General features: G+C 43.9%; 1 long non-coding RNA gene across 1 annotated transcript; it reads left to right on the top strand.

Moving 5' to 3' along the window:
• Positions 1-1,342: 1,342 nt before the first annotated feature.
• Positions 1,343-6,314, top strand: LOC125184174 (uncharacterized). The gene is made up of 3 exons (XR_007167714.2): positions 1,343-1,904; positions 3,729-3,838; positions 6,105-6,314. It is a non-coding gene; the product is annotated as an uncharacterized lncRNA (long non-coding RNA).
• Positions 6,315-8,262: the final 1,948 nt, after the last annotated feature.

Below are 8,262 nucleotides of genomic sequence, written 5' to 3'. Positions count from 1 at the left end.
ATTATATGTGTTCAGAGAAATTCATTTCAAGTACTACAAATGAGTCCTTTAGTAATACCCAGGAGTCATAATGTCTGTGACATAATGAACCCTCTAAATTACAGCCTACGCTAATTAGATCAGTTATTGCTACATTCCAATCCATGAAACAATTTGCTTAAAGTGGTAGTTACCTGGAATGAACAGACACGCGGCTGAGTGTCAGCGACCTCTCTCCTTCTACACCACTTGCCATACGGACCGGCTGCGCCCACGGTCCCGCCGCGTCTCTGCCTCCAGGGACAGCGGCTGCGGCGGGGACGAGGTTGGTGACACCTGGGAAGTACGGCGGGCCCCTCGGGGAGACACGGTGGCCCCTGGAGTGGAGCATCTCGGAGGGTTTTGATCTTCTCTTCCTGTTTTCGGTGTCATTTACATGCTTGTTCTTCAGCTACATCTTCTCCATTAAATATATTTTTGTCTCATCATTATGGCTTTAATTTTCTTTAGGTGCTCAGTGTTTATTATTATTATTATTATTATTACTATTATTATTATTATTATTATATTCCCTCTTGCTGCCCAGTCTTCATGCTCTCTCCTGTTCATTCAGCAAAAACAAATAGCTGGAGTGACGTTTCTGACCCAAAAGCACGTGAATCTCAGTGGGGAAATGCTGTGCTGGACTCTGTGCCTGAGCAAACTACTGTCTGGAATTTTGCTGAGAATGGATATCAGCCGTAGGCTGCTTCTTTATTTCGATGTGGGCCGGGTAACTTGATTTTACACCGTGATGATCAGTACAAAGCTCCGAACAGCACAAACTGTCTGCTGGTCACTTGGTACTGTGTGATTAGAAAGGAGAGCAGACACATGTAAAGGGGTGTTCTTTTTTTCCTAAACACATCCTACCAAGGAAAGGTTAACAAAATTTGCACAACAGCAAACTGAAAAATGTTTTGTGCACATTTCAAAATACATTTAAAATGCCAGCGACAAAAAGAGTGGCCATGTGCATTTTACTGAGTTGTTCGCTTTGCTTTGTTGGACATTTTTCTCAATTTCAGGTCTTGTGTGTTCAGAAATGCTCCTACGGCCTGGGAACTGCAGCAGAGCCCCGAGTCTTGGTTCAGGCACATTTGCTCTTGCCTCACGAATGTGTCTGTGTAATGAACGTGTTGTAATTGAGACTGTGTCGTAACGCAGGGACACGGTGAGCATAGCTGGGAGCTGGCTACGTCTGCCCCGTGCAGCTCCCCGTGCTCCCATACCCAGGACCGCGACGCTGCCTGCAGCCCACCTGCGCCCGGTGCCCTCCTCGTTTTGGACCTGGGCTTCTTTCTTCTTCCCTGCACCTGGGGATAGAGGTGCTCATTTTGCAAGGGAGGTTTTTTGCATGGAAAACACATGCTTTTCTCCTCTCTTTTCATTTCATTTTCTCTTGTTTTCATTTATTTTTAGGTTTTTCTTCTTTTTTATTTGACACTTTGCCACTGTTTGCTCAGCACCCTAAGTACATTAGGAGAGAAAAGGGTTGAAGGTGCATATAAAGAAAATGGCTTCTTATTTTTTCTTTAAGTTTAACTTCTGAAATGTCTGCTATTTTTTGCAGACAGTCCTATGGCCAAACTCTAAACAAATGTTGTGCTGAAATGAAAGATCCTTGCTTTTAAACGTGTTACTAGTGGAGGTGTGCTCTTGTTGCTAGAAGAGGTTGCTAATCCCCTGGCTAATTTAATCATTATCTGATGATTTTGTTCCGAATTCACTCCGTGAGCAACTGTGGTTTCACTTCTTCTTTCTGCTTTGTAGGCAAGAGCTGTGGTGTGAGCCAAGGAGCTGTGCCTGTGACTGCTTGGCATAGGAGCTGTTCTGCTGGGCAGACGCTGCCGGGCGTTACTGCCAGTGACCGGCGCAGTGTCGCTGTACGGTTTGGGCTCATTTTTCCAATGTCTTTGTAAAATAACTAGCAAAGAACCTGCAGTACTTAATGAGGCTGACAGGCACGGAAAGGTCAAAACCAAGCAGGAGACCTGTTCTGACTCATTCCTTCTGGACTTATAACTTGTTTCTTACAGACCAAGCAGTACTTTTCTTTTATTAAAAAAAAAAAAAAAAAAAGAAGAAGAATTAAGAGATGACAGGCTGAAACTGCCTACTTTCCTTTCAGTGTCAGAAGACATAAATAGTTTAAGTCTGCAGTGGTTTCTGATTGAATATCCTTTTGAAGTAATGATAGCTATAATTTAAAGCAACAGTTACCATATTTTCTTCTCTCTGTGACATTCTTTGATGCCCTAAGTATAAATCTGCTTAAAATAGCTATAGCAATGCCTGGGTATAGTACAGGATTTTTGGAGGCTCTGCCTCTAATTGCCATCATATGTCCCTAATATCACAAACGTAGCTGGCTAATGACAATGTTGCTGCAAGGACTTTCTTGACATCAGAAGAAAGGTAAACTCGGAGGTGCACGTTCAGTTTAAATTGTTTGCGAAGACTAAAACTTTTACAAAGAACTTGTTTTTAATTAAAATAAATACTGTTCCAGGGCTGTTTGGCCCTGGCTGTATATTCAGCTGGTAAGAGGTATTATCTTATTATCTAATACAGCATCAGAAAATTGCCAATTTTTAAGGGCAATTACAAAAATATTTTGACATATTAAAAACACAATTCCAGGCTTTGTTGTTGTATCACGCAAATAAGATGTAATCAATTAAGTAGATTTTTTTGTCCCAAAGGAATTGATATTATTGGGAAATAATATATTCAATTTGAGGGTAAATGGAGGTTCATGGGCATCTTTCTCTATCCACTGCAATTCTGTTGAACAGACTTTAGCTTCCACTCTGTACTAGTGCTGCTAGACCAGAGGCTGAGTCTCTGTAAGCATATTCGCTTTAAGAGCATGTCAGTATTACCCTGGTGCACTGTGTGAAATGGGGGAAAGACACAATGCATTCAATATTTGATACTTAAATTATTCCATATTTGCTGTTTTAATAATAAGTGTTTTCTAATTTAAATGAGTTGTCTTGTTTATATTTGGGCCTAATGGATGAGAAATGCTAAGAACAATCCTACGGAGGCAGCAGAGGCCTCCCTCAGGACAAAGGCCATAGTACAAGCTCGGAGAACAGCATTAGTATGGATGGGAAAGGAGTTGGGCAGACAGTAAAAGGGAACAAGAAAGACGAAATTAATTACGCGACGTACAATAGCTCTGTAATGCCTGTCAAATGGGAATCACAACCAGCAGCAGTTTTTGCATTTTATTGCTGAGTACACTTTCTCTGGTTCTGTGTTGTTGCTTCCAGCCAAGACCACCAAGTCCCGTTTGCCTCGCTCGGTGGGACATGCTCTGCATTTTCATGACCTGATGCTTTTTCCTAATTACATGAAGTTCAAATCCCTGATAGCTCCACTGACTTCAAGAGTAAATGTATAACTTTATAAACAAGGTAGGTCAGGAACAAGAGGCAATCCTGCTGCAGCAGCATATACTGCTCAGCAAGGGTTAGTTTCTTCTCTTTCCTTGAGAAGTAAAACACAAAACAATTTGCAGCGGTCCAAATCTCTGGTGCCTCTCCCTCTCGTTTGTGACAAAGCAATGGCAGAATTCTGCTCCTGGTTGATTTGCTGGTGTAATGAGCAATTTTAAGGCACAGCAGTAGAGAAGTAAGGCCTGGATTTCTAGTAGGACATGAAATTACTGAGAAGCAGTTCTCTCTTTCTCCTGCTAACAGATGTAACTGAGATATAGAGGAATGAGGTTTCAGTTTCATGGCCTGACTTTTCACCACGTGCAAACTCCACCACCCAGGGTGTGGATTTCTTCAGAAATTCTTCAGTGCAGGTAGGACAGTACACTTGGTCTTGCACCTGAACAGATTGCAGACAAATTCATATAATTTGATGGGAAAGTCTTCAGCTGCTTTGTTTACTTCCAGAAGGCATTCTGTTTAATCTGTCAGAATGAGTTTAGAACCGCTTTTATTGTTTGGACAAGCAGTCATTCAGCCAGCTCTAAAACCCTGCCTGGTTCTGCCCAACAGCACGGTGTTTAGGGGCTTCGGGGTCACAGGCAACAACGGGCAGAAGGCGTTGGTGTATCCTGGCACCTTCTAGATCCTTCCTGAGAAGGGGGCAGGGAGAACTGTGGTGGCCAAGACCTCAGGTAAAAGACAACCTGGAGATCTAATAGTAATCCGGGGCTCACTGATGCCCTGCTCCTCTGGGAAACGAAGGGCTTGTTGGGCCAGGAGTGCCCTCCCTGGTACTAGTAAATAATTCAGGCTGCACATCAGCATGTCTGGGGCAACGCATCCCTGCAGCAGGAAAGAGCTGAGCAGGACTTAAACTAAGCAGCAGCTAGGTGGGTAATGCAGATTTTTGTGCTAATGAGAAAGCCTCTCCCTGTGGGACAACACAGGATTTCAAGGCAGTAAGGGGAAATAAAGGATAGTCTATAAAAAAAAAAAGTGAAACTGCTCAAGATTGATTTGTCTTTAAGGATGGTCTGTGTAACAAACACGGACCTTCAGGAAGATGAACATGTAAAGGTTGCTGACCTTTAGATGAGGTATTGCAGATGGTTGCATAAAGTCAGCCAGTGAAACCACATCAGAAATGAGACAATCCGAAAACAGCTAGGTACAAAAAAGATAATTGTTGGATGCGTTTTTGAGGGGGAGGTTCCAGCTGTTTAAGCATCTGCTGGCTGAAGGATGACCACCTGCTTGAGACCTGACTTGTAGAGAGCAGCAGACCAGAGGCTGCTTGTGCAGGAGGTGGGCAGAGACAGGACACACCAAATGTGCAGCGGAGACCTGGCAATGCTGCAGGTCAAGGGACGAGCCAGACCAAAGGAGGACATGGGAGTCAACGCACAGCTGGCTCCTGTGGCCCTTTTACTGAGACTGAAAAAAAGCAATGAATTTTCCAAAATGTGACTTTTTCTGGCAAGGTGTTGTGCTTGATGTTTTAACAACAGATCCCACTCCAAAAGCCACATTATTAGTCATCCTCCTGTTCTTGACAGTATCAGGCACCATCAAGATGATCAAAACAATGCTTGTTTTATTACCTGTTGTGTGTTTTGCGTCTTACAACACACATTTCTAATATCCGAGAATGCAGTTCTGAAATGGCAAAATCACTGTGAGAATTTCAGTTACTGGCATCAGTCCGCATCCCATACAGCTCGCCTTAAAGCATCAGACTGAAAGCAGTTACATGGCTGCGATAACACTGAAGCGTTCCCATGCCAGAAAACAAGAAGGATGCGAAGCCACTGTGACTTACTGGTGGCTGTGCCGCCTGCCTCCGTACCGTGAAAGTTTTAATTATTTTTGAGTGAGTAGATAAGGGCAGGCTGGGAATCTGGGAGGCTTGGGGGAGCAGGAGGTCGTGTGCCAAAGGAGCTCAGCGCCACGCTCGCTGCTGCAGCCCTTCCCGACACCACACAGCTCACATCCTGGCAGAGGTCCCTTCATCTGTTTGTGATCACAACTGACTTCACGTGTTCCAAAATCCGAGCATGTCGAAGAAAACCCTTGTGATTTTCACGGTGAAAAAGTTGTGGGCAATGATAGTTACGGAGGACAGAACGAAAACTGCTATGAAAGCCGAGCTGGTGGCTGCCTGAGCCGGTGTCCTGCAGCCCCGAGGCTGGGCTTCAGTCGGGAACGTGTTCCTCAGCTGGACAGCTGGTTTTATTGAGGGCGATGCGAAGAGTGTCTTCAATGGATCCGAATCCGGCCGTATTTCTGCTCCAGGCTAAATGGGAAATTATCCTCCATGTATTTTTTTCATATTCCTGAAAGTTCTCAAGCCAGCATTGTATGGTTTTCCTACTTATTTCCTTTTGTTCCTATTTGAACATCTGTCTGAAGTAGTGTATTACATACTAATTAGTTCAGAGCGGTTTTTTGCCTTTTTTTTTTTGCATGGTTGGGTGTGATTACAGTCTCCCACTTCATTTTCGTTAATTTGCTTCATTTATTTGCTTTTGATCTTTTATTGGTCCTCATAGTGTGTGTGTGTGTGTGTGTGAGAGGGAGCGCACATGTGGGCATGTGTGCATGCAGACAGGATAAATTTCTGCATTTATTCCCTTTCAGACCCGGACAGCACTCTCTGGGTTACTGTGCAGAGCTGACAGCGGGGATCTCTGGTTACATCTCGTGCTCACGTGTGGCCCCAGTTCTCAGCACCACGCACAAGAGCAGCATCGGAGCCACTGTGCCCCGGCCGGTCACCTGAGTGGTGCAGCCCGTGAGCCCTGAGCTTACAGCACAGCACAGCTGTGTCCCAGTGCTCAGCATCTTCCTAAGTCATCCTTCAGGAGGAGGTGCCATCCTACAGCAGTAGTCAGGCCCTGGGTGGGGCCGTGGGTACCAGTATGCTATAAACAAAAAGTCAGGCGGTTTGGACTGGGAGGTACGCGTAAGCGATTATTCTGGACAAGATAATGCAGGTAAATGAAATCGTAATAGTTAGAGCCAAATGGATGAGAAATGTTTTAATGGAAAATAATATCAAATAATTTTGCAGTGGCTTGGTTGCTGTCAGTTGGACTTGACTGGAGATAGCAATTAAGATTACGACTTTGAATTTTTCCAATAAATTAATTGCTCGTTCCTTGGACTGAAAGGGTGCAAGTCCTGGAAACATGCTGTTATTTACTGGAGCTGCATTTTTTTAACTGGTACCTTTTCTGGTGTTTTATTACCAGTGAAATGTGGAATCTCTTTATTTTGTTTGACTTCCGCTTTGAACAAAATGAAAACAACCTCTGCTTGTGCTGAGGCAGTAAAACCCAGGGAAGCGATGGCGCTTTGATTCCAACCAGACTGACCCTGTGGCTAGAGTCAGCTCCAAGGCACCGCCGCCATATGGTTTGAAACAGGCTTTTGACTTCATTGTTCTCACACCCAGCCATCCCTTAGCCTCTCCGCGGAACAAAAATACACCCGGTCACAAGCCGCAGAACCAAGTCCTGGGTGTTAGGAGCTGGTAACTGTGGAAAGGGGCTATGGGTTGGCTGGGCTTTGCCATCAGCAGTTGTTCCTTACTCCTGGTGCTGAGGTGGAAGCAGCCATGGGCCAAATGGTTTCTGCGGCAGTCTTTTGGGCTGACAGTCTCTTCAGCCTACAGGAAGAGCTGTAAATATCCATATCCCAAAATGAAATAAATACTAAGTACTGCTTCTCGGGATCGTTGCCAACAGCATCCATCACAGATTTGTGACCCAGCCTACTCAGCTGCCACATGTTTGAGTCTGGGGTGCCCCACTCGTCTTCTGTGGAGGGACACGTACATTTGCTTTTCCTCCTGCAGGTTCTCCTCGTTGCTGATAGGGAAAGCATGATGATGTTGCTGTGGCAGAAGATGTACTTCACTTTTCCTTTCATTCCCTATCCCTCATATCATAGTATGCCAATACACGTTTTGCCTCTCCTGTAAAGTTGTGGGGTAGAGCTCTCCATCATATGTCATTGTTGTCTATAGTTACTGCTGTCACTGTCCTGGAGAGGAGCTGCTTCTGTCACCCCATCATCGGCTTTCTTCTCATCTTTTTGAAGCTTCACTTTCTCTTGTAGGTATCCAGGCACAGACACATGATAGACTGATGTTTTTTGATCTTTCCCCTCATACCCTTGGATCTTACTCACCAATCTTCCTTGCCTTTCTGTCATTGCTAATAAATTTTCTTTCCATTAATGTTATTTATATGTTAATATCACTGAAGGAAGAGATGCTGTAGTAGCAAACACTAATTCCATACCAAGAGACATCACCTTGGTTTGGCTGGTGCTCATATTTATAGCAATGGCAGCCCACACATGTCCTCTAGGTGTACATCTTCCCCCAAAGCCCCTATTTAATGGGCAGTTAGAAGGAGAACCAATGAGATGTTGTTCGTATTTGCTAAAAGGCTTGTTTCTAAAATCGTTTCAAGGATTTTTGTCTTTATTGTCCTGTGCTACAGACCTGTTCATACGTTTTTAGCTCTGTACAGCTATGATCAATAAGATGTATTCTGGCCCTGCTATTGTTCTGTTTCTCAGGCAGTGTTTTTAATAGCCCCTGTTATTCCTTTTTCTTGACATATTTTATATAAATATTATAAGAATATGTTTGATTTGTACCATCTCATCTAGAACCTTTTAAAATTCCTTCTCAAACTAAAAGCATACCACTGCTTGAAGAAAAATAAGCACAGTACCCTTATCACTCTGGTACTGTTTTCTTCTAAAATATCTCCCATTTGGAAGT

This window comes from Anser cygnoides, chromosome 12 (genome assembly GCF_040182565.1).
Source record: "Anser cygnoides isolate HZ-2024a breed goose chromosome 12, Taihu_goose_T2T_genome, whole genome shotgun sequence".
NCBI classification, from domain to species: domain Eukaryota; kingdom Metazoa; phylum Chordata; class Aves; order Anseriformes; family Anatidae; genus Anser; species Anser cygnoides.
Note: the sequence above shows the minus strand (reverse complement) of the source record. Positions and strands in the feature narration are given on the sequence as shown.